General features: G+C 45.8%; 1 protein-coding gene across 4 annotated transcripts in view; it reads left to right on the top strand.

Annotated features, from left to right (window-relative positions):
• The first annotated feature begins 249 nt into the window (after window positions 1-249).
• BRD4 (bromodomain containing 4) overlaps window positions 250-25,574 on the top strand; it is a 105,167-nt gene continuing 79,842 nt past the window's right edge. For 3 of the 4 annotated variants that reach the window (XM_048490307.1, XM_048490306.1, XM_048490304.1), the window contains exon 1: window positions 250-438. The gene's annotated coding sequence lies outside the window, so the exon portion shown is untranslated. Of the gene's footprint in view, window positions 439-1,175; window positions 1,541-25,574 lie in introns of those variants that run through there. The other variant, XM_048490305.1, reaches the window with a different exon arrangement.

The following is a 25,574-nucleotide window of genomic DNA, read 5'->3' as shown; positions in this document are numbered from 1 at the left end:
ATCATATTCGGAACCAGAGATCCCGTCTTCTATCCACTTCCCACTCCCGAGACCGCAAAGACTCGGCTTCTCTCTTGCCTTAGTCACGCGGCTCTCGCTTCTCTAGGGCCCCGAAAAAAACACTCATCCTGCTTCACAGTTTCTTACTTAAGGAGGCGTGGTTGCAAGGTAAGGGAACCTTGCTTTTCAAACATTGTGCCTTACGCAAGGCGGGGCTTGGTGCGCGATGACGTAACGCGTTGCGCGGTGAGGTCAGTGCAGCGCCGCCGTTGCTGGTCCCGCTGCCCGTCGCTCTGTCTACCCTGGTCTGTTTGGTGTGGTCCCCACCTCCGCCTGCGGAGCGCGGTGCTTTCCTTTTACTCAGGGCTTGGAAGGGTTCGGGCTGGTAGGAGGCTAGCAATACCACGGCCTGCTCTCCGGCTCATCGTTTGGCGTCAGGTAAGAGCTGGGCCGGGCCGGGAGAGGCTGCGGGGGTTGGTATTCTCTTTAATCAGTTACGCGGCCTTGCCGGCGTAACCCGCATTGCGTAATGTGACCGTTGCGTCAGGCGGATTACGTACTTTGCGCGGAGGCCTATTGCGCAAAGGTCTTACGCCAACCTTCTAAATCTGCGTTGTCTACCCAAGGAAGCTTCCTGGTGAATGGGGCATCTTTCACTTTTTAGTGTTACGCGCATTTTACTGCTAATCTCTACGCCGGGCTATTGCGTAGGATGTGGCCGGCTATTTTGCACGGTTACGTGATTTGCGGTAGGTGGTGTGGAAGGTTTATGGTGGTTGCGGAGATTGCGTACGACAGTCTTCGTTGATCTCTGTAGGGTACGTGATTGTCGTAAGTATGCCTGTGTCCTCTGCGCGTTCCGCTAAGAAAGCGGCCTACGTTGTGGGCGCTCGCCACGGCTTTCTCATGCCTTAGGGCGGCGATCGTCTGGGGTCGGGGGTGCTCTGAAGGGGCATACGGACCTGTGTGTAGCGGTGCCCGGGTCCGGTGTGCGCGGGTTGCGCAGTGAGCGAGCCTGGGCGGGGCGGCCGCAGATGGTACTTCCTGCCGCCGCCATTTTGTCATCGAGCAGGAGGGGGAAGCGGCGGTGGGAGCAGCCGCGGCTCCGGTGTGAAGGGAGGGAGGGCTGGCTGGCGGGCGGGCGGCAGCTGAGGGGTGAGTGCCTGAGAGTCTGCCGCCTCGAAGTAACCTCCAGGCGGCTCCGCCTTGCCGGGCCAAAGGCTGCCGTTCATGTGGGCCTACCCCGACCGCTAGTCGTATCTTAGCGCCGCCTCCACCTGGTGTTCCAGGAGCAGGTCTGTTCGTGCCTTTCCTCTTGGGGAGTGAAGGCTTGGCCTGGTGGCGGCTTCGCTTCGTCTCCTGCAACTGGTGTCTTCCATCGCTTCCTTCATTTATAGCCCGCTTCCAAGAGCTGAAGGAAGCGAGACTGACGGCTGTCTCATCCCCACCCGCAGAATACCTCTGTTAGGCCTGCCTGGCCAGGCCGAAGACCGTGGCTGCATATAAGGCAGCAACCCTTTGCTGTTGACAGGAGCAGGAGGTATCCCCTCGGACGCAACATCTGAAACTAAAAATCTCTCCTGCCGTAACATTTGCCGTTTTTGCTTAAGTGCCACATGTATTTGACACACTCTTACCTCTTAACCACTGGCCTTCCTATCTTTAGCCTACAGTCTTAAAATCACTTGGGCATCCTGAAGCAGTTCCTAGACTTAAAGGAGACCTAGCTGTAAATATGAATTATAGTTCCGGTATCTTTAGTACATCTAAATAAGTGATATTTGGCATGTTACCTTTTTAAAGGCAGCACATTTCCAGTTCAGTTTTATTGAATAGAAATTCTGAATGCCATTAAAGGTTTCAGTTCAGAATAGAAGTTGATGTTGCCTGAAGCACTAATATCCTGTTCCACTGGTTCCCAGAACTGAGGAAAAAGACCCTTCAAAATAATAATAATAATAAAAATGATAAAATAATAAAAAGAATTGAATTGAAGATCAGTTATGGGGGTAGTAGTACAGGGGAAATACAGAGTGTTTTTGAAATAGTTTTCTTGGAAGCAAATTCTAATCTTATTTTAACAATAGGGAGTGCTAGTAACTGTGCAAATCAAGTTTTAATAGACATAATATAAGGTGATGCCGTACTTAAAGTATACCTAAATATTGCATTTACTGTATTTTGGCCGAACTAGTGGAATGGTTTTCGTTTTGCTTTTTCCTGTTTGGGGTTAAAAAGTATAAATTGCAAGGTAAGGTAGTTGCTTTGGAGTTGAGAAAATTAAACTTGAAAATAATATGCATCATAGTAAAAAAAATTAATTAGTGTGGTTATACAGTAGGACTATTATAAAGGGATAATTTTAATCTGTTAGTCTCGTCAATGTTATGGAACCTTTTAGAATTTTTAAAATCTTTTATAAGCAAACTCTTCTGCCTTCCTGATGTCTAGTAAGTGGAGGATTTTGCTTTGAGGAGGTATCTAATACTATTTCACTAACTGGAGCTTTAAAAGCGCAGTTTGTGTTCTTTGTGGATGCTGTTATACTCTGTTCATGATATAGATGACATGAGATTTGTGAATTAATTTGCCATGTACTGGTCTTTCAACATTCTTGAATTCTCCGCTTGGGTCCTAGTGCACACATAGGTATGTCTCCAAGGCACTAGGACCCCAGTGGAACATTCCAGAACAGAGACGGTCCATGAAATGGCAGGTTAATTCACACATCTCCTGTCATCTTTATCTTGAACTGCGTATAACAGTTGCCACAATCTCTGTTTGAAGTGATTGAGTTTAGATGTGTTCTTGAAGCAGTCATCTGTTTTGTATAGGGAGCTCGCAGCTGGGGACTAGTACTTTCTAGTTTTTCATTTTGACCATCAGGTCCAGCAGGAATTAGTTAGTTTCAATGGATGAATCAGATTGGTGAGTTGTTAATCCTAGTGGCATCTGCCAATCCTTGTTCTATATTAGAGTTGAATCGGTTTGCAGTAGTATCACTTGCTGAAAGAAGTTCTTACTCCTTAGATCATATAATTAATGTTTGGGAGACTACTTTCATGATCAGTGCTATTCCATGTGTAACATCTGGATTGACCAATAGTCATCTTTGTTTAATAGATATTTAAAATGTTCCATGTTTCATGGTCCATTGAGTACTAATGAGGAACATCTTAAAACAGTGATTTTTAAACTTTATGAAGTGGGAGCAGCTTACAATGTTTATTTTTTGGAACCTCTTGTTATTCTCCATTATAAAACATAAGGATCTTATATCAGCTAGTACAGAATGTGGTTATATTTTTATTTTTAACTTTTAGTGGTTTGTAAATATAGTATTATTGAGCAACTTGCTGTCTTCCATGGCCATTAGAGGCATATTAAGAAGAGGCAATCCTAAATTTTTCATCAGGCCTCCCAAAACCATCTATTCTAGCTCACCTGCCTCCTTCCTTCTGGCCTTATAACATGCCTGTAAGAAAGCTGAGACTTGTCTTTAGGATTTTGCCCACAATTTGCTTACAGTGGACAGAATTCTAGTCAGTTGCATCAGACCTCATCAGAGTTCAACTGAAGTATTATTACTGAGTGTACTCGTCATGTTTGTTTTGCTTTGGGTGCATTTAATCAGTATTGTTCCAAATTGTGAGTTCTAAACTTACACATGCAGAAAAATATTCTTGTGACTTTGCTCCTGATGTTCTGCTGTAGTTCCATGTAGGAAAATGATGTGTGAAACAATTGTTAGAAATTGTATTACCCACACTGTCTAGTGCAGGGGTCTGCAACCTGTGGCTCTCCAGATGTTCATGGACTACAATTCCCATCAGCCCCTGCCAGCATGGTCCAGTGTGTAATGTGTTTCAGATCAATAGTTTCAATTTCTTTCAAATACCCCTTATTCATCTGTATTGATTAGTAGTATTCATGAGGTTTCCACAATCCAGTGGAAGAGGCAAGCAGATACACAGTTCATGTTGGTTTGGCTTTTTTTTATTGAGGGGATATGGCTATTAACTCTCTAAGGTTTTAACAATTTGAAGAACATCTTGCAGTTTTTGTGCTTGGAGGGTGAGTTTATTAGATTTTGTGCTCACTGAGGGCACTGATTTTTTTTAGCCGCCTTTTGTCTTTACATGGGTTTTTGGAACATGAAACCGGCATTGCTTACTGCTTAAAGTGACCAGCTGGGATTTGGGACACCCTTATTTGAGTCCCTACTCTGTCATGGAAAGCTTGGTCCAGTCACATATGTTCAGCCTTACCTACCTCACAGGGTTGTTATGAGGAGAACAGTGAAAGCCATGTTGGGTCCCCACTGGATAGAAAAGTGGGATGTGACTTTCAATTGAGTATTCCCATGCCTCATTTGCTTCTCTGACTGCATGAAAAGAGCACTCTTTCTCGTGTTAGTAGTTTTTTCAACTTTGAAATAGACAAGGGATGTGAGGGTTTTTTTTGAGAAATGTTTTACAAATAAGTCAAGAGATGTCTTAATCAGTATTGTAAGCAATAAGCTATGTTCCTTCTTGCAGGGGCTTCTGGTAAAACAATCAGATTATCATTCCACAGTGACTATCCAGTTCTCTTGTGAGTTGAAGGGAACAGTATCTGTTAGTACATGAACTGGTCTAATGGATACCTCAAACATAATATTTCTCCAAGACAGGTCTGCCGGATCTGTGGCTAACTTATGCTGAAAATGTGCATATGTGAACACTGTGGGGTGACAGCAATGAACTCACACAGAAATGCAATTGCGGTGGTTTGCCTCTTTGTGGAAGGGATGTTGTGAATTTATACTGCTCCTGTGTTAAACTGCTCAAATGAGATGATAGCTGGTAAATAATGGTTTCCCCACCCTTTCCAATTGGATGTTTGTGTATGGTTGGAGGAGGTAGTTAATATATCTTTATTTGCATGTTCCTTCAGTCAACAGTTTTGTACCAGGTTTTCAGTACTAGCTTCATGTGACTGGCAGTCACTCCTTTGGGGACTGGCGTGAGCAACTTCATTTCAAGATAGATTGATCAAACTTTTTAGAACCCTTATTCAAACAAAAATTGTAATTTACTGATCCTTTGTGAGGTTGACAGTAAGTCATGTGGAGTAGCCCTGTTAGTCTGTTGTAGTGTAAAAAAAAATAAGTTGAATGGCACCTTAAAAATGAACAATATTTATCCCAGCACAAGCTTTTGTTAGTCAAAGCTTAGCTTCCTCAGAAATAGTGGGAAGAAGACAATTGTCCTTTTTTTAAAAACAGGAAATTACATAATAGGAAGGGGAAAGGAAAAAAAATTAGGAGAGAGATGCCACACAAAGAATATCACCCAGTTTATTGTTGCAGGCAAGTTCCCACACACAGACTCTTACCTGATTGGCTGCATCAGAAATCTCTTTGGTTGGGTCCTTCCATTTTCACCCTCTTCTATAATTTTCAGTAAAAATAAGGAAAATTACCTTTTTTCTGTTATGTCAGAGGAAGCAGAGCTTTGATTTAGGAAAACTTGTACTATAATAGAGTCTTTAAAGCACCACTGGATTTCTGTTTTGGGTACAAAGTCATAACAATGAAAACAATTTCGGGGTGGTGGATTGCGTTGAACATATTATCATGCTAAAAGTATTTTTTTAGGGTTTCCTTTTGACAGTACAGGGATTGAACAGTAGCAAAATATTAGGCAGAAAAATAAAATGAAGCAAATAAAGCACTGTTTCATCTTCACCTTGTCCAGTAATATTTAGTGGCTCAGTAGCCATATGTGGCTTTTACACATGCCTCCTATGGCTCCTCAGAGCATTGTTAGCCAATTCCCCATGTTTCAGGGACATAAGCAGAGCACTTGCCCAGCGGGGTTTGTGATTGGCACTTTGAAGCAGGTACTGTTGGAGGAACAGTAAAAGTGCAAGGTATTCTGATGTGCAGGCCTCATGCTAGGGATGGAAATCATTATGGCTGTTTTGGTTGATGGTAATTTGGAATGTGGCTCTCCACAAGCTGCAGAATGAGTACCCCTAGTCTTGTCTATTTTACCCTATATGTACAATTGGGGTAAAAAAAAAATCCCAGCACTATCAGATTAGACACTGCATGAAAAAATGATTGATATACATTACTTATGTTTAAATTACCTTATCGCCTACAGTCATGACATAGTTTTTGTAACCAGGTACCTGTTTCTATCAGCATTAATAGTGCTGCTTTTTTCTGCTTTTCCTTTCTGTATTAGTCTGACCCTCCTCTGTCACTACTGCCTTATGACTTCTGTTCTCTATTTCATAAAAGTATAAGATACCAGTGATAATTACTGGTTGTTTTCTGAGAGATGGAATGTGAATGTCCTTGTTCTTTGTTGGGTAGATTCATAAACATTTATAATTAGAGAACTGAGCAGTTGCAGATATCGCTTAGTACCTAGGCATAAAAAGGAAGTAAAAGGTCACTCACATGGATCAGTGGATAATAGCAGAGGTGACTAGCCAGTTCCTGGTCCCTATTTCAAGTCATGATATGAGTACACAGAGCACTGTACTGTGTGATGGCTGAAGTAATGTTCCTAAGAAAACGTGCCTTTTATACATGTATAAGAAGATCAGTTCTAAAATGTGAAGGCCCAGGGAAGAATAGCCAAAAAAATTGGAAAAACTTTTTTCTTGAAGCCTTTTTTGTTTTCAGTTTTCCAACAGAAAAATTAGACATTTTGGGGAGGATTGAAAAAAAATGCTAGGAAGTATTTTCTTTTTTAGCATGAGTGAAATGCTTTTAAAGACAAGGAAGGCATGCTGTAGGCATGTACAGCTCTTAAATCCAAGATGCATTTCTGCCTGGAAGGCTACCTAAACGCCATGAAGAGAGCCTTCAGGGCTGTCATTGCTTCTCAACAGTTGTGTATACCTTTTGTTGTCCTTTTGACTTGATGTAGTGAACCTTTTAATCTCTTCCTTAAACCACTGTGACACATTGACTCCCAGTTTGGGTAATACGTATCTTATTGCTGTGCCTTCCCAGAAGAAGTAAAAAAAATGTGGGGCAGAAGCTGCACAAAAGTTTCAGAGGAAGACTGAAATTTTAATTGAAAATTTACCTGTGTCTAACCAGATAGCCAAAATTAAGTCACATGTGCTAAGACAGCATAGGGTCCATCAGATTTCAGTTTTCTCTCATATTAGGAATATTTTCAATTTTGTTAGTAGAAAATGAAGGCATTTATAAATTTTAAATTAAAAAATGTATAAAATATTGTAATCTTATATGTTAAGTAAGTTATAAATGACACATTTTATGCAAAAGCAGTATAATTAGTTTAGATAGAACAGACAGTATTGCATATATTTCAATTTCCTCAAAATTTCTGTTTTTTTCCCCCTGAAAATAAAGGGGGTGGGATAAATTTTTTCTATGGCTTCAAAATATCTAGGAGTTTCATATTAGTCAGTTTTAGGAGGCAGTATTAAAGTTATTTAAAAATAACAACTAAATTTTAAAAAATCAATTAAAATTCAAATATTGGATTTTATTTATTGCTCCACCCTGTTTTGCCTTTAAAAAAACACAACAACTGTAGTCTCTAAGGAAAAGGTCGATTTGTATGGGTAGCAATTATGCAGAATTTACATTGGGGCCTGATTCTTTCATGGTACTGATAAAGTGATTCTGGCTGTAATGCAAGTCTTCTCAATGTCCTGGTTAATTAAATGTATTTTCTAAGTCTCTTTTTCTTAATCAGTTACTGATACAGTCTTATTCATCAAGAGATACTACACTGACCTATAGCCAGTCTTCCTTGTACTGGTAATTATCACTCTGCTATTCAGCTTGTTCAAATTACAGCTGTGTAGCTGACTCTCAGAGTAGATTATTGGAAGGACCCCTGCACTTTTCTCCCCCATCCCCACAGTATAGAGAGGTGATCACATGTTGGCTTGGATCAAACAGAACAAGTTCTACCCACAGCTTAACTTTCTCACCTTTCCCCTTCCATTGAGGCTGAAAATGACTCCTGAAGTTCTCTTTTTGAGGGTCCCCTCAGTAGCACTATTTGAGGGGGGCACTTTGAGATGCAACAAGAATAGAAGGCGAGGAAGTTGTAACCCGTGAGCAGAAATAATTCTGTTCGTGGCAATGTTGTTGGATACAAACCACTATCTAGGAACTGCACTCAAGCTCTTAGGTGAGTGGGTTAGTGTGGAAAGTTCAGGGGAAACTGTAGATGCCATTCAATGTATTCTTTGTCAGAACAGGGGAACTGGTACGATACCAAAGTAGCTGTTGTCTGCTTAATCTGTATTTAGGCTACAGGAACTGCTTATTTCTGTGCAGACAGGTTTTTCTATTGAATTAGAGACATGTTGCCTATAAACTATTTCAAAGTACCTTAGAGGAAAATCTGTTGATATTTTCAGTATATGGCAAAACTAATTTTTCATAAATGTTATTCATAAGAGATAAAAGTCAAATGTAGGTAGAATTAATATCTAAATATAGTGTCCAATCAACCAACTTTACATTTATGTTGATTCTAAATATTAATTTAGAAGGTAATTTTGAAAGCTATATGTTTCCCTTATTGTGGCATAACAAATAATCTGGATCAAGATGAATATATCTGTGCATATGGCCAAAGTTTTTTTATTTAGAAATTGACTTTTTTTTTTGCTGTCAGGTCACAGTCTTCCCAAGGAAGCTGAAAGAGGCAGTGGTACACTCACTCTTGAAGAAGCTATCTTTGGACATCTGTATGCAACCCCTGGCCCCGCTGGTTCAGAGCTTTGCACTGGGTTGTCATCAGTATGCAGCTGACACCCAGCTTTTTCTGTTTATGGAGGGATGTATCTCAAACTGTTTCAAGCTGTCTGCTGTCCCTCATGTATTGACACAGTGTCTGGAGGCTGTGGCTGGATGGCTGAGAAAGAGCAGACTGAAACTGAATCCTTCAAATGTGGATGTTCTGTGACTGGGTGGGGGGGCATCAATGGAGAATTTCCTGTTTCCACAACTTGACGGGGTGGCCCTAACACCTGCCTCCTCTGTCAAGAGCCTGGGTATGATCTTGTCTATGGAGACCCAGGTCATACATATTTTTTTCACCTTCAGTTGGTTAGACAGGTGGCCTCCTACCTGTTCTGTGTGGACTTGGTCCCAGTGATCCACGCAGTGGTCACCTCCAGGCTGGATTACTGCTCTACACAGGCGTGCTCTACCTGCTCTACACAGGCCTGCCCTTGGACTGATCTGAAAGTTAAAATTGGTCCAGAATTCAACACCATTCTCCTCACCAGGGCAGTGGTGAGAGAGCATATAACACTAGTAATGCGCCAGCTGCACTGGTTACCAGTGGAATTCTGGATTATGTTTTTGGGTTTGACCTTTAAGGCTTTGAGCAGTCTGGGGCCATCATATCCTAAAAACTTCATCTCCTCACATCACCCTCAGAGATGTTGCCGTCCTTTGACAGTAATCTACTGGTGGTCCCTAGTCTCAAGGACATTAGGTTGATCTCAACCAGAGCTAGGGCTTTTTTGGCCCTGGTTCCAGCCTGGTGCAACCCTCTGTCAGCTGTTACCAGGCCTTGAGGAATTTTACCAATTCCGCAGGGTCTGCAAGACACAGATGTTTCAACTGGGCTTTTGGTTGAGGCCACCTATTAGTCCATAATATATCTGAAGCTGGCCTCTCCAACTTCCAGCTGGTGTTCTGTTGTGCAATCATCTATCCTCCCCCCCCCCCAAGTTTTTCTAGCAAAAAGGATTTGTGGGTGAGGTGGTGCATACTATTAGGCTGTGGTCTAGGACCCCTGTGGAAATAGCTATCTTGAGATGTGTATGTAAAATTTTAATTGGGTTATTTATTGTTGGATTTTAATGTTTAATGTTTTAATATTTGTAAGCTGCCCTGAGCCTGGCCCTGGTTGGGATGGGCAGGGTAGAAGTATAATAAAATAAAAAAAAATATGGTGACCCCGTAGGGTTTTCAAGTTCAGGAGTAGTTTGAGATACATCCCTGATGTTCCTTGGAGCTCTCTCGTTCAATTATTAGCCAGTGTCAGGGCTGAGAATATGTGACTGGCCCAAGGTCATTCAGCAAGCTTCTACTGGAGGCAGAGGACATCTTGATGGGTGTTTCCCAGCCTCTCTCCAGCCTTACTAACATCCCTCGCATCCACTCGTCTCCTCTTACCTCCTCCTTGCTGATCCCCCCCTCCAAGCCTCAGACAGCAAGAAAACTTATCGCCACGAGGCTCCTCTAATGGCAGCAACATCTTTTTTGCCCGACAAGCAAGCTTTTGCCCGTTCACTAGCAGAACACACTTCTGTACCATGAGTGGGGGTTTAAACTTGGGTCTCCCAGGTCCTACCTAGTTTAACACCTTAACCACTACATCATGCTGGGTATCAGAATCGTGCTGGGTATCAGAAATGGACTAGTAAGAGGTGATTACTGGGGTTGGTTGTTCGGGTAAACCCAAAAGGGAAAAAAATGTGAACGAAGCCATTTTAGCTTGGGGGGGGGGGGGGGGGGGGATATTTGGTTGGAGGTGGGGGAGCCAGCCAGGAGATTTATGCTATTTCTTGTCGTGTAAACCTTCCAGTTACCTATTCCTGGAGTCCCCATCCTGAAGGGAAGCAACCAAAATATACAGTGATTTGTTTAACTCGACCATTTGTCCAGTGAGATGATGTATGGATTTGGAGTACAATATTCTTTCCAGAAAACTGAAGCGATACTTTGAAAGACATTGAGCATAATTAAAAATGTTTTCCTTTCTGGTTGCTTGTGGAATGCGGTTTCTAGTTTTAGTAGGAAGTCTGTGAATGGAAATGTGAGTTTGTAGCTGGGTGGGCCATCAAGTACTAGTTCCTAGTTTATTCTTAATTGTCTGTGCCGTACCATTCTACTGGAGGGGGGACGACTTGTGGGTGTTTTTCACCCAGATTTCAGGGAGGCAGGAACTCAAATCTTGTCACTTCCTGTGGCCTGATTGGACGGTCCCTCTTGGTCCTCAGTTTTGTTCCTGCAGGGAGAGTAGCACTCTGAGCGAGCTCCTCTAGCTTAGAGTTTTTTCCTCAACCTTTTTACCTTTTTTCCTGTTTGTTTAGTCTGTCTGTTATTCTCTGTCTGCTTCCCTTATCTGTCAGGGTAGGAGCCCTTGGTGCAAACCAGGGCTTTCCTTCCCCCACTCTGCCTTTTCACAGTTCCTGCCATTTTTCTCTGGGCTAAATGGACGCCCGCCATTTTTCACCACCTTGGGAGGTATTTTTGCGGTCCTCCGCAGAGAGGACCCGATTGGCTAGCAGGCCTTCTTCCCTGGCGCAGGGAACCAGCAACCCCAAATCGCCTAGGAAACCGGTGAAAAAAAAGGCACGTGTGGGAGACACACAAGATGCGCAGCCGCAGCAAGAGTGGGAAACCAAGCGGCTCGCACCAGCGCCCCCTACAGGGATGCGGAGGGTACGCTTCCTCCCAGGCACACAGGAGAGGCCTGCGCAGATGGCTGTCCTCGCCCCGGCTCACAGGGCTCCGCAGCAAGAACCGCTAGCCTAGAGCCACTGCAGAGCGTTGCCAGCGACCTGGAGAGGGTCGCAGAGGGCGCCACAGCAAGCCATTCTGACACAGCAGAGGAAGACCCCACTCATCAGAGCAGGCAAGATTGTGACGGTGAGGGGGCGGCTAAAGTGTCCACCTCTACCTTTGATCCCCTCTTACAGGGAGGATGGCAACAAGCCTCATCCCAACAGTTGGTGGACCTTTTATTTATTTATTTATTTATTTATTTTCAGACTTCTAGACCGCCCCATCCCCTAGGGGCTCTGGGCGGTGCACAACATAATGACCATCAGGTACAGTTAAAAACAACTAAAACTTTTAAAAGCAGCGGTAAAATAGAAACTGACTATAATAGATAAATTAATGTATAAGATGGCATCCGCAATCCCAATTTCAAACCCTCTTATCGGAGGGAAGAGCAGCAAATCCTAAGACATGACGTAAGGCGCAGATGTCACGGCCATGGGAGGGGGGGGCACTCCATCCAACGGCTAGCAGGTAATTCTCCAAAGGTCTCGGCGGAACAGCTCCGTCTTTACAGGCCCTCGCGGAATCTCTGTCCAGGTCCCGCAGAGGGTCTCAGGACTGAGTTGGTGGTAGAGCGTTCCACCAGGCTGGGGCCAGGGCTGTAAAGGCCCTGGCCCGTGTGGAGGCCAGCCGTATCATCGAGGGGCCAGGGACCACCAGTAAGTTGGCCTCTGCTGAACGAAGAGGCCGTATTGGGACATGTGGGGTGATGCGGTCCCGAAGATACGAAGGTCCCAGGCCGCGTAAGGCCTTTTAAACAATCAATGCAGGAGTAAATTAGGTCCTACCACCGGGAATATCATAGAAGATTCCCCCCCCCACTTCTCCCTCCCCCCACTTCCTCCAGATCCAGACACAGTCGCCACAGGGGCCCCCTGGAATTCCCCGGGGAGGAGGGAATCAGCAAGGGAGAATGCGAGGCTTCTGATCACTTCTCTGATCCGGAGGAGACTCTTCCCGCCTCCACTGACACAGTCTACAGGTTCTTCAAAGTGGAAGATATTTCCTTATTGATTTCCAAAGCAATCTTAGCTTTGGATCTTAAGGACTCTGAGGACGCAGTTGATCCATCAATCAAGGGTTGTCCCAAGGGGAAGAAAGACATTTTCCCACAAGTGGAACAGAACTAGGAATGTCTCCCCCTTCCTAAATACTTTGAACGATGCGCTAGGAAAGAATGGATTAATCCCACTGCCAGCAAAGGATTTCCCTTCAGCTTTAAGAAACTATATGCAGTTCCTGAATATGTCCAACGTCTTCTTATAACTCCCCTAGTAGATGCCCCAGTAGCGGCCCTTCAATCAGGCAGGCTTGTTTCTAAAGATGGCGAGGGCAACATCAAAGACCTGCTAGACAAACATGTGGACATAGTGCTTAAAAGACTTCACGAAATCCTGGCCGTGGCCTTTAAGATTCTAGCCTCCTCTGCCACCATGGCTAGAGCTGGCATTGTCTGGCTTCGCCGTCTGTTGGATATGATCCCACCTTCAGCTCAAGGGATCAGGGAAGGCCTAGAGAGGATCCTCCTGACTCTCTCTTTTCTCGCAGATTCAAATTTCAACGCATTCCTCACCATCTCCAGAGCCATCGCCACCGCAGCGGTACCCAGACGCCTCGCCTGGCTCAGGTCCTGGCAAGCCGACTTCCACTCCAAGCAGTTAGTGGCAGGGTTTCTCTTCCAGGGGGGAAACCTCTTTGGCCAAGAACTGGATAAGATTTTAGTGGAAACCAAGGGCAACAAAAAGACCATGCCCAAGTACTTCAGAACAGAAAACTCCTCTACCAAACCCAACACTACCTTTCGCTCCCATACAACTCTTCCTAGGACCTCAAGAGATGGAAAACAATGGCAACCTCAGCAAAGCTTCTGCAGAAAACCAAATAACAACAGCCAGTCCTTTCGTTCCCAGCCCAAATCAGGTAAAGCCTTCGGGAACGACAGGAACAACAATAAACCCTGACTACATGCTTCCAGTCGGTGGTTGCCTACAAAACTTCAAGTCCCAATGGTCAGGCCACCACAGAGACAACTGGACCAGGGACATCGTTCATTCAGGGTACGTTATAGAATTCACCAGGATTCCCAATCCTCAATTCCAATCCTTCCCACTTACGTCCAACCTCATCAAGGCAGACAGGACCCGACGTGCCATTCAACATCTGATTCTCATCAATGCTGTCGAACCAGTCCCCCCATCGGAGAGGTTTTCAGGAGTGTTCTCACACTTCTTTACAGTACCCAAAAGATATGGCGATTGGAGAGCAATCTTAAATTTAAGATTCATAAATCGGCATATCAAATTACAACACTTCAGGATGGAGACCCTCTGATCCATCATAGAAAACCTTCGACCAGGGGAATTCCTCACATCTCTGGATCTGACAGAGGCATATCTTCATGTGCCCATACACCCATCCCATTGTATTCATCCGTATTTATCAAAAAGTTAAGAGTTATTTAGTGTGGACATAGAGAGGTACCACAGATATGACATTCAGATATTTCCTGAACTGAAATTAAACCCAGACTTTTGGGGGGACATTTGACATTACTCCCAAATGCTCCGGTGGATGCTTGGCCTGACTCTTTCCGATCATGTTACAAATGAAGTCATACGGGAAAGACTTGGAATTACACCGATTACAAACAAAATGAGGAAGAAGCAACCCTTTATTGGCATAGAACCCCCCATCCCATTGGAAGTTTCTTCGATTTGCCATAGAGGAAGACCAACTTCAGTTCAAAGCACTTCCCTTCGGCTTATCAATGGCTCCACAGGTTTTCTCGAAAGTGCTCTTGGCACCCATCACCCTCCTTCGACAGGAAGCCATTCATGCGCACCTGTATCTAGACGACATCCTGATACGGTCCAGATCCGAACAACAAGTACTAAAGGATGTCTCCCGGTCTCAGGAGGTCCCAAGTCAACACGGGTTCCTAATCAGCACCACCAAAAGCAATCCAACACTGTCCGGAAGGATGGAACACCTGGGGGCCGTCATAGATACTTCCAGGAATGCCCTCTTCATTCCCAAGTCCAAGATCACCAAAATCCAGTCCTCCATGAAACATCACATTGCGGCCAAGAGGGCATCCTTGCTTCAGCTCGCCAGCCTACTGAGGCTCATGGTCTCGATATTCAACATGGTCCACAGGGGACGGTTCCACGCCCAACCACTTCAGATGTTTCTGCAGCCTTTTCAATACCAAATCATGAAAAAAAGAGACTGCACCTTGACCATATCCCCCCCCCCCATCTAAAATCCAGTCTCAGATGATGGACCCGACAGTGCAACCTGGAAGGGGGGAAGGTCTACCTCCACCTGAGCAGGATAGAGGTGTTCACGGACGCCAGCCTACAAGGATGGGGAGCGACGGTACAGGGCCAATTCATCCAGGGATAATGGACACCAGAACAGAGGAACCTTCCTATCAATGTCCTGGAGACCAAGGCCATATTCTTAGTATTACAACAACTCCTACCAGTGAACAAGGGATCCCATGTCTTGATTCACACAGACAATGTGTCAGCCAAGGCTTACTTAAACAATCAAGGAGGTTCCAGGTCATCTCACCTACCAGGAGGCGATGAACATTCTAACCTGGTCAGAACAACACCTTCTATCGATATTGGCAGAACACATCCAAGGCTGTCTCAACATCACAGCGGACTGGTTGAGCTGTCAGACCATAGAGGAAGTGAAATGGCAACTCAATCTGTCCATCTTCAATTTGATTACTCAGAGGTTTGGCGAACCACAGCTGGACCTATTTGCCTTGGCCTCCAATCATTGGATACCAGCCTTCATGTTGAGGTTCCATCACCCGACTGCCTCACGACACCATGGCCCAAGGCCTTGCTCTACGCATTTCCCCCGACGCCAATAATACCCAAAGACATTCGGAAGATCCTCGCAGAAAAGGCCCTCATGATCTTGGTAGCTCCCTTCTGGCCTCGACGTCCATGGCTTTTTTCCATTCTGGAGCTAGCAGTGGCTCCAGCCTTCACACTACCAACACACCACGGCATGCTGTCCCAAGATCCAATATTTCATCCAGACCCGCAGTGGTTCAGACTAACCGCCTGGCTATTGAGCGGAGACTGCTAAAACGGAAAGGATACTCAGATAAGGTGATGGACACCCTTCTAGCATCTCGTAGATCCTCTACCAATAATATAAACAACTGCACCTGGAAAGCCTTTGTGAGGTGGCACAGGAGACGATCGGCCAACCCTGAGTCTCCCAACATCTCTCAAGTCCTTCAATTCTTACAGGAAGGTTTTGATCAGGGCTTGCGGAGTACCACCCTTCATCATCAAGTGGCAGCACTTACTTCCATCTGGCCACCCTTCCAGGGTGTCCTGGCTTCTAGACATCCTGACATCATTAGGTTCTTAAAAGGGGTCAAACAATTGCAACTTCTGGTTAATCATCGATTTTCCACATGGAGGCTTCACCTTGTGTTGTCAGCACTTACCAAGTCGCCCTTCGAACCTGTTCAAAGCATACACTAGAAATGGCTACAGATGAAGACCTTGTTTCTCCTGGCAATCACGTCAGCCAGACGCATCTCAGAGCTACATGCTCTGTCAGTCGAAAAGGACCTTTGCATTTTTCACAAGAACAGAGTCGTGCTTTGACCTGATCCAACCCTCGTACCCAAAGTAAAATCTTCCTTTCATCTTAATCAGGACATAGTGGTTCCCAATTTTTGCCCCAACTAATCACATCCAAAGGAAAAGCTCTGGCACAACTTGGATGTCAGACAATCCTTAAAAGCATTTATCATCAGAACTGAATCACTCAGAAAATCTAGCAGTCTTTTCATTAACATTGCTCAGCCCAAGCTGGGTCAACAGTTGTCCAAAGCGGCAATCAGCTGTTCCATCAAGGCGTGCATAATCAAAGCTTACAAGGCTACTAATCAGCTCGTACCATCAGGAATCACGGCCCATTCCACCAGAAGCGCCGCTACCAACGCAGCACTAAGGAAGCAGGTGTCGGTCATGAACAATTGTCGAGCAGCCACATGGTCATCAGTGTCTTCGTTTGTCAAACATTACAAAATTCACACTATGGCAGCTTCAGAGGCCACCTTTGGTCAAAGAGTGCTGGAGCACATTATTGGTGATTGATTCTGACCCACCCATTAAGGGACACTGCTCTGAAAGGTCCCACAAAGACGTCCTCCCCCCTCCAGTAAAACAGTCCATTGGTTACTTACCATAAAGGGGCTTTCTACTGGATGGGAGGGAGGACGTCTTGGCCCTCCTGGGATCATCATTACTCTCCAATACTACCTCCACACTCTTCACCCGAAATCTGACAAACACATGCATCCAACAATACGCCAAGTTAGGGCGAGACCATCACCCTATCCCGAGTTATTGTTATTGTTACAGTTATTGTTGTTGACGTTCTTGTCACTTCCTTCTTCGGCGCACCTCTTGTTATTTTTGGATAGAGAGGATTACTCATACTGCTCTGACAGTCGTATACTGAGGACCAAGAGGGGCCGTCCAATCAGACCACAGGAAGTGACAAGATTTGAGTTCCTGCCTCCCTGAGATCCCGTTGGAAAACACCCAAAAAGACGTCCTCCCTCCCATCCAGTAGAAGGCCCCTTCACGGTAAGTAACCAATGGACCGTTCTGTTTATTGCCCCTTTCCTGTTTTACATCCTTACCTTGAGCTTCTGCCATTGTTTCTTCTTCTTTTCTGTTTTGTTGTAGTCCCCCTTCTTGACCATGTCAAGAAATATTGGAGGGGGGGGGGACAGTAGAGAAAATCCAGAGAGACAAAAGAAACATAAGAGCCAAGAGAAGAAGTGAAGAGGAATGGGGGCAGGCTGAGAGAGGTTAGAAGACTCTCTCTCAAGGTCTGAGATTACTCTAATGAGTAAGGCAAGGAGAAAGGTGAAGTACCTGTCAGAAGCTGCACTACTTGTCAAAGTAGGAAGCAAACTGGGCCTGGGTGACTCCCACCCAGGAGACAGGAAGTTGTAGAAATTGGCCCCACCTCCCTGTGCAGTGGGTGGAAACTGCCCATACTAAGATGTCCTCATAACTTCAGAACAGGAGGAATCCTTACAGAAAGTATCCAAGGTTCTGTTACCTGGATTCTTTTGGCATTCAGGAATTTCTTTTGCTTTCTCCCGGGGCCAACTAATGCATTTCCCCAGTATAATAGAAGGAAAGCTTAGGCAGAATGTGTATACCTGCTTCGCTGATGTAGTGCTACCCAGTGTTTTTTCCAAAGGAGTAACTGTGTATTTTTTCCAAAGGAATAACCATGTCTGCATGGCAGCTCCCATAGGCTGGCCAGGGGCTTCTGGGGAGGCCTTGGTAGCGGCCGACACACGTGCCAGCGGCTCAGGCCAAGGTGGGTGCAGTGGGAGGGGAAGAAGGAGGGAGGTTTGGGGGGCAATTTTGTGGGGGGGCCCACGTGACTGAATGGGCTGCACTCGGGGACCTGTGACCCCTGGCTAAAGCTGCTAAAGAAGTTAAAGGCCAACTGAGCAATAAGGTAAAAATTAGTCTGGCACATAGATGCAAAGAAAAAATTTCAAGGCTTGACAGATTTGGCATATTAAATGCCTACTTGTATTCCATTTACCCTCCACCCCTTTCCTTCTATGTTTAGCCATTACTGTCCATTCAATGGTTGACTATTGGGGTGAATCAGTTTCCTCAAAACTCATGACCTGAAGTCATGTTTTTAAATAAATAAAATAAACCTGGTACAAGTTTTGGCTTAAGTGAGCTCCTTGGGCAACCCTAACCATGATTTAACCTAGGGGAGTGCAGTGGCTAATATTATGGCCCACTACTAGTTGTTCAACTATGTGTAAGCTATCAGTAATGCTGGTCCAGCTATCCATAGATTCTAATGCATGGATATATTTTTACATTGTTAATAACAAGCTTCCGTGTTCACTTAATTTATATGTATCATAATCAAAATGTGTCACATTTTCTGTTAATTTGTAGTTTAAATAGAAACAACATTGGCAACATCATTGGAAGTTTTACTTGGTGAGTGATTTTCTTGAATCTGTCAAATTTTAACTTTCACTTTACTACCTATAACTGCTCCAGCTGTGTAATTTATCTAACAGTCTCTTTAATTATGGCTTGTTTCTCAGTTACTGAGAACTGAAGACTGGAAGATGGCCAATGTCACACCAATCTTTAAGAAAGGGTCTAGAGGGGACCCAGGAAATTACAGGCCAGTCAGTTTGACATCTGTTCCTGGTAAATTAGTAGAATCTTTCATTAAAGATAAAATTATTAAACATGTGGAAAAGCAAGACCTGCTGAGAAAGAGTCAGCATGGCTTTTGCAGAAGCAAGTCCTGTCTTACAAACTTACTAGAATTCTTTGAGGGCGTAAACAGGCATGTGGATAAGGGGGAACCAGTGAACATTGTCTACTTGGATTTCCAAAAGGCTTTTGACAAAGTTCCTCACCAGAGACTGTTGAGAAAACTCAGCAATGAAGGAATAAGAGGGGAAGTCCTCCTATGGATTAAAAACTGGTTGAGGAACAGGAAACAAAGGGTGGGTATAAATGGGAAGTTCTCACAATGGAGAGATGTAGGGAGTGGTGTCCCCCAAGGATCCATTATGGGACCAGTGCTCTTTAACCTATTCATAAATGACCTGGAAGTAGGGGTGGGTAGCATGGTGGCCAAGATTATTATTATTATTATTATTAATTGGGTTTATAAACCGCCCTCCCCCGAAGGGCTCAGGGCGGTGAACAAAATAGATAGAGCACAGCATTAAATTAGATACAATAAATATGGATTAAAACAGCTCTAATAAGATAAACCCTACCCCATTTAAAATGCAGCATCAATTAACTTGAGATGGTGCCTGTTATCAGTTCCCACAAGACCCCAGAAGGGGAGGGGTGGCAGGGTCCCCATGATGTCATAAAAGGGGAGAGGAAAAGGAGGGCCCCTTATCAACGGCTGGTCTCCCCAAAGGCCTGGTAGAACAGCTCAGTCTTGCAGGCCCTGCGGAACTCAGCAAGATCCCGCAGGGCCTGGACAGCTGATGGAAGAGCGTTCCACCAGGCAGGGGCCAGAGCTGTAAAGGCTCTGGCCTGGGTGGAGGCCAGCCGTATCATCGAGGGGCCAGGGATCACCAGTAAATTGGCCTCTGCCGAGCGCAGAGACCTACTTGGGACATATGGGGTAAGACGGTCCCGCAGGTACAGAGGTCCCAGGCCGCGCAAGGCCTTAAAGGTTAACACCAACACCTTGAAAATGATTCGGAATTCGATTGGTAACCAGTGCAGACGGCGAAGCACAGGGGTAATATGTTCTCTCATGGCACCCCCTGTGAGCATTCGAGCCGCTGCATTCTGGACCATCTTCAATCCCCGAATCAGGCGCAAGGGAAGGCCCACATAGAGCGAGTTGCAATAGTCTAGCCTGGAGGTGACCGTTGTGTGGACCACAGTGGCTAGGTCAGCTTGGGAAAGGAAGGGGGCCAGCCGTCGGGCCTGACGTAGATGGTAAAACGCGACCCGGGTTATATGGGCCACCTGGGTCTCCATAGAAAGAGACGAATCCAGTTGGACCCCCAGGTCGCGAACAGAGGGGGCTGGTGCTAATATAGCCCCCTCCCACACCGGCGGCTGAAAATCCCCCACCTCCCCCCCCCCCCGCCCCAGCCAGAGGATCTCCGTCTTCGCTGGATTCAGTTTCAGCCTGCTCTATTTCAACCAACCAGCCCCGGCCACCAAACAATGCTGGAGAGCCGCAGGGGCGGCGGCCGCTCCCCCCTCCCATCAACAGAATGAGCTGAGTGTCATCAGCATATTGGTGACACGTCAGCCCAAAGCTCCGCACCAACTGAGCAAGGGGTCGCATATAAATGTTAAATAATAGCGGGGACAACAGCGCTCCCTGAGGCACCCAACAATGAAGTGAGCACCTCCGGGATGCTTGGTCCCCACACCACACTTGCTGCGTCCGGTCCCGGAGAAACGAGGCAATCCATTTAAGGACAGTGCCCCACACCCCGGAAGCGGCCAGGCGGTGGGTCAAAAGGTCATGGTCGACCACATCAAACGCTGCGGTTAGATCTAACAAAACCAGCAGCGCCAATCCGCCTCGGTCCAGTTGTAAGCGGAGCTGATCTGTGACGGCGACGAGAACAGTCTCCGTCCCATGCCCAGCACGGAAACCGGACTGGAAGGGATCAAAAGCCGATGTGTCCTCCAGGAAACCCCGAAGCTGCTCCAACACCACTCTCTCAATTACCTTCCCCAGAAACGAAAGATTCGAAACGGGGCGGTAATTGGCCAGATCACCAGGATCTAACTTGATGGTCTTTTTTTAAGAGTGGGCGGACCACTGCCTCCTTCAACCCACCACCAGGAAAACTCCTTGCTCAAGGGAGCTATTGATGATACTCAACAGGTGGGGTTACAAGTAGCTCCGCCTGGCACGCTTTAATAAGCCAGGAGGAGCCGCGGATCCAGAGGGACAGGTAGTAGGTCTAACAGCAGCCATGGGGCCCACACTGTCAACAGCGGCTTCCGAGAGCAGGGAGAACTGGGCCAAACAAGGGCCAGAAGATGGCAAGGGAGCCTCCAGTTCGCTTATTGTCTCTAAGGTGGCAGGTAGATCTTGGCGGAGCGACATGACTTTGTCTGCAAAGAAGCTCATAAATGCCTCACAGCTAATAGCCAATTGACGAATTTGTAGACCCTCCGGACAATGAGGTCAAAGACCCGAATAATGCGAAACAATTGTGCGGTGGAGGGAGCTAGCAGACGCGAGGGAGGAGGAGAAGAAAGCCCTCTTAGCCTCCTTACGTCCGCATCTCATAGGCCTTCATAAACGTCCTATAAGATGTTACCGTGCCGCCTCGTCACAAGCTTTCCTCCACACTCTACGCTCCTAAGTGGAGTCTAAGTTCCCGGCTTCATATGGCATGTAGCTCCTCCAGTATACCAAAGGAGCCAGCCAAGCTGGCGGGGCGTAGAGGACGCCGGTAATCAATCACCTCGGATGGCATCGGAAGGAGGCAGGAGTTCCAGTCCCTCCGGCTTAGCTCATCGGCGAAGTGCCGGTGGAGTTCAGAGAGTCCCATAGAGCATTCCAGGAAACCAATAGGATCCATATGAAGTCTCTCGCTGGCGGACAAAAAATACGATGAAGCCCCTCCGGGGATAGGAAGCATGTATAGCAAGTTTAATTATTATTATTATTATTATTATTATTATTATTATTATTATTATTATTAATAATAATAATAATAATAATAATAATAATAATAATAATAATAATAATAATAATAATAGACAGGGGTGTTGCGGCACGTCAATCCGGACCTTCATGGCATAATGGTCAGACCATGGCACTCTATCAATAGAGGATATGACCATATTAATCCCCGACCCGAAGACCAAGTCCAATGTGTGTCCAGCCTCATGAGTGGGGCCAGAATTTACCAGGGAGAGGCCCAGTGCCGCCATGGATGGCACCAGGTCCGCAGCCACTGTACATGAGGCGGTGTCGACATGGACATTGAAGTCCCCCAAGACAATCAGCCTGGGGAACCGCAATGCCCAGTCTGCCACCACCTCCAGCAGCCGTGGCAGGCTATCTCCTGGTGTGCTAGGCGACCGGTACACTAGGAGAACAGCCAACCTCTCCTGGGCCAACCACTCCAGGCCGACACACTCTAGACCATCGTTCTCCAGGACAGGGGCTGCCCTAAAAGGGATGGCATCACGGATGAACATTGCCACGCCACCCCCCCGGCCCCGTGTTCGTGACTGGTGCTGTACCTTGCTGAAACCTGGGGGCGAGACCTCGCCTAAAGCGACGGTCTCTCCTTCACGCACCCAGGTCTCGGTGATACAAGCCAGGTCCATCTGCAAGTCCCCGAGAAAGTCCCGGAGAACCGTGGTCTTATTATTTATGGACCTGGCATTGATCAGCACCAATGACGAAGCGGAGTCTCTCTGAACCCTACCACCTACGTTCCTCGGGATAGGTCGGAGGTCAGAAGGTGAGCGAGCACGTCTACCTCTCCCCCACCTTCTCTCATATGGCCACCGCCTACCATCATATCTACCCCGTCTCCATTAATACCGGGATCCCCAGACCCTTAAGTGGGGCCCCATTACCCTACTATCCCTCCTCTGCTCTATTCCCTCGGGCCGAAAACTCTCCACCAAAGTGGACTCGGATTCACCACACTGTCTCCAGCAATACAATGTTTGTATTAACTAAACAATTTCAGCCAACACCTATAATCTATCAATCTATCTAGTGGCAGCAGTGATATAACATAACATTTACCCACATTAATTTACTAACTAACTAATTAACCGGTCATGAAAGTTCTTCACAGTATCATAGCCGGTTACAATATATTCCCATTAGAATTTACGTAAGAAGTTTGCAGATGATACCAAATTATGTAGGGTGGTGAGAACCGCAAAGGATTGTGAAGAGCTCCAAGCGGACCTTGATAAATTAGGTGAGTGGGCTAAGAAATGGCAAATGCAGTTCAATGTAGCAAAATGCAAAGTGATTCACATAGGGGCAAAAAATCCAAACTTCACATACATACATACATGCTACAAGGGTCAGTGCTATCAGTCACAGACCAGGAAAGGGATTTGGGCGTCTTAATTGATAGTTCCATGGGAATGTCAACTCAACGCATGGCAGCTGCGAAAAAGGCATACTCTATGCTGGGGATAATTAGGAAAGGAGTTGATAATAAAACTGCAAGGATTGTCATGCCCTTATATAAAGCCGTGGAAAGTAGTATAACTTGGAACTTGGAAAGTACTATAACTCTGGAGTGCGAACTGTGTTCTGATGATGACAAAGGGTGGACCCAGATGGCCTCCTATGTCACAGCGCTGTTAACCCAGCTGGAACTGGTAAGTTGATGGCCGCGTGTGCCTCTAAAATGCAGGCCTTCAAGGTAGCACTAATGATTGCCTTGGACATCTGATGTCCTAGGTTCAGTGGTGTTACGTTTATAGACAGGCTTTCCATTTGACATATGTTTTTCATTCTGATGATGAAAACTTTGAGAACACAACGTCCATCCAAGTTATGCCAGAGTCTCTCTCTGGGATGGGACAGCTGAGGGTAGAAGTTGGGTATTACAATCTCCTGTCGGAGGTGGAAGGCCAAGCCACCTTAGGTTTGTTGGGTCTGTATGCAGAATGACTCTGTCTTGATGAAAAAAGCAAAAATTAGAATTAACTAATGAGCCCTTGAGCTCTGAGGCTCATGTTGTTGAGTGACAGCTTCTAGAAAAGGACCTTGAGGCTAAGCCAGCAAAGATGCATGAATTGAACCAGTTCGACTGGGAGTGAGTCAGAGCCGTTAGATCTGAATGTAGTCTCCGCAAAGAAAACCTAAGAAGCGGAGAAGGTTATATCTGGCTGACGCCTTTAAGAAGGTGTGTGTTGCCTGGATGCCTAAAGCCGGGGTCCCTTGGGCTAAGGCCAGATCATGGTGAGTGCAGCAGTCTCTCGTCTGAGAGTGGAGCAATGAAGTCCAGCGCGAAGCCATCCTGTAAAAAACTGCAAGACCGCTGTAAAGGAAAAAGTGACTGAGGGTCGAACTTCTTCTGCCTACACCATTGAATGAAGGGCTTCCAGGACGATTGCAAATCCTGAAGGTTGTGTGACAACAGAATGCTAGGAGTGTAATGATGACTCTGTTTGAGTAGCCCTTAAGTGTTGGTCTGCTCCGTGCAAGAGCAATGCAGTCAAGTGAAACCATTCCAGGTTTGGGTGCAGAATGGGTCTCTGGGTCAGCCGATCTGATATCTGTGGCAATGGAAAGGTAGATCCCATTGTGATTTTTTGTATCTTCTTCTGAGCACAAGATATACAGGGTGCTCTATTGTGATGCTTGTTATGAAGCAAGATATAATTAATGACAGCTTTATATCTGAGAATGATATGAAGGCTTTGATTGCAGTTGTTGCCACTCACAGCTCTATATGGGTAGGAACGTCCCAGGAGCAGGCTTCTCTGACTTCCATTCCCTCAGACTCGATGCCATTCTTCTGGCACAAAAATTGCACCAAAAAGTCCAAGGGAGACGACCACAAGCTTTCTTGCTGCTTCTGCCCAAATCCCTGTCAAAGAGGAACAATTTGGGTGGCCTTATTCGGGACAAAGAGCTTCACCTTCAACTTCTGCCAGTCCCCATGGGGAGAAAAATTCTGTAGATCTTCAATCCAGTTATGCATGCATCCATGGCTCCTTTCTCATAACTATGGAGTTCATAGAGTTTATTAGTGCCACCATGAGGGGAGAACTTTCTACTCTGCTACAATAAAGGGCCCTTCAACAATTGCTCTAGTCTCCAGTTGTCCCTTCTACCCCCCCCCCCCTTTTAGGGAATCTAGCCTTTGAGGAAACCAAGGGGGCACTCCTTCTGGCCAAGGAAAGTGGCAAGAAAAAGAGGAAGTCCAAGTGCAAGAACAGGCTGTGTGATCTTTCAAGAGGGATTACCACTACCTTCTGTTTAAGACTCTGGCAGACCCAGATCTTAAGGATTTGCAGGCAGGGGACAATGCCCCCAAGCCTGACACGACCGGTCCAACTGGAATACAGCCAGCTAGTCAAGAGAACTGGGTACAACCACAAATTTTTGAGCAAGGGAGATAGACCAGATCAAGACTTACAAAGCTGTAAAGTATGACTTGCTGTTATCTACGGTGGGGGGCAGGGTGAAGTTTTGTGCTGTTCAAAGAAGTTTAGATTCAATCAAGAGCAAGTGATAGAAGTAGTATGCAAAGGTTGTTTGATGGTTTCTGTCCTTTCTAGAATACTGGGTAGTTGTCATAGACACAAATCGCAGCAGCTTCTTTATCACCAACCAAAAGACACACACACACACAAATAAGGGGCATGATTCTTCTAATGTGCAGCAAAACATCCTTCTTAACATCACTGCCCAACTTGATTGGACTCCTCATCTTAAATTTAGATCC

Source organism: Sphaerodactylus townsendi, linkage group LG03 (genome assembly GCF_021028975.2).
Source record: "Sphaerodactylus townsendi isolate TG3544 linkage group LG03, MPM_Stown_v2.3, whole genome shotgun sequence".
NCBI classification, from domain to species: Eukaryota; Metazoa; Chordata; class Lepidosauria; order Squamata; family Sphaerodactylidae; genus Sphaerodactylus; species Sphaerodactylus townsendi.
This window is presented reverse-complemented; position numbering and strand designations above follow the sequence as displayed.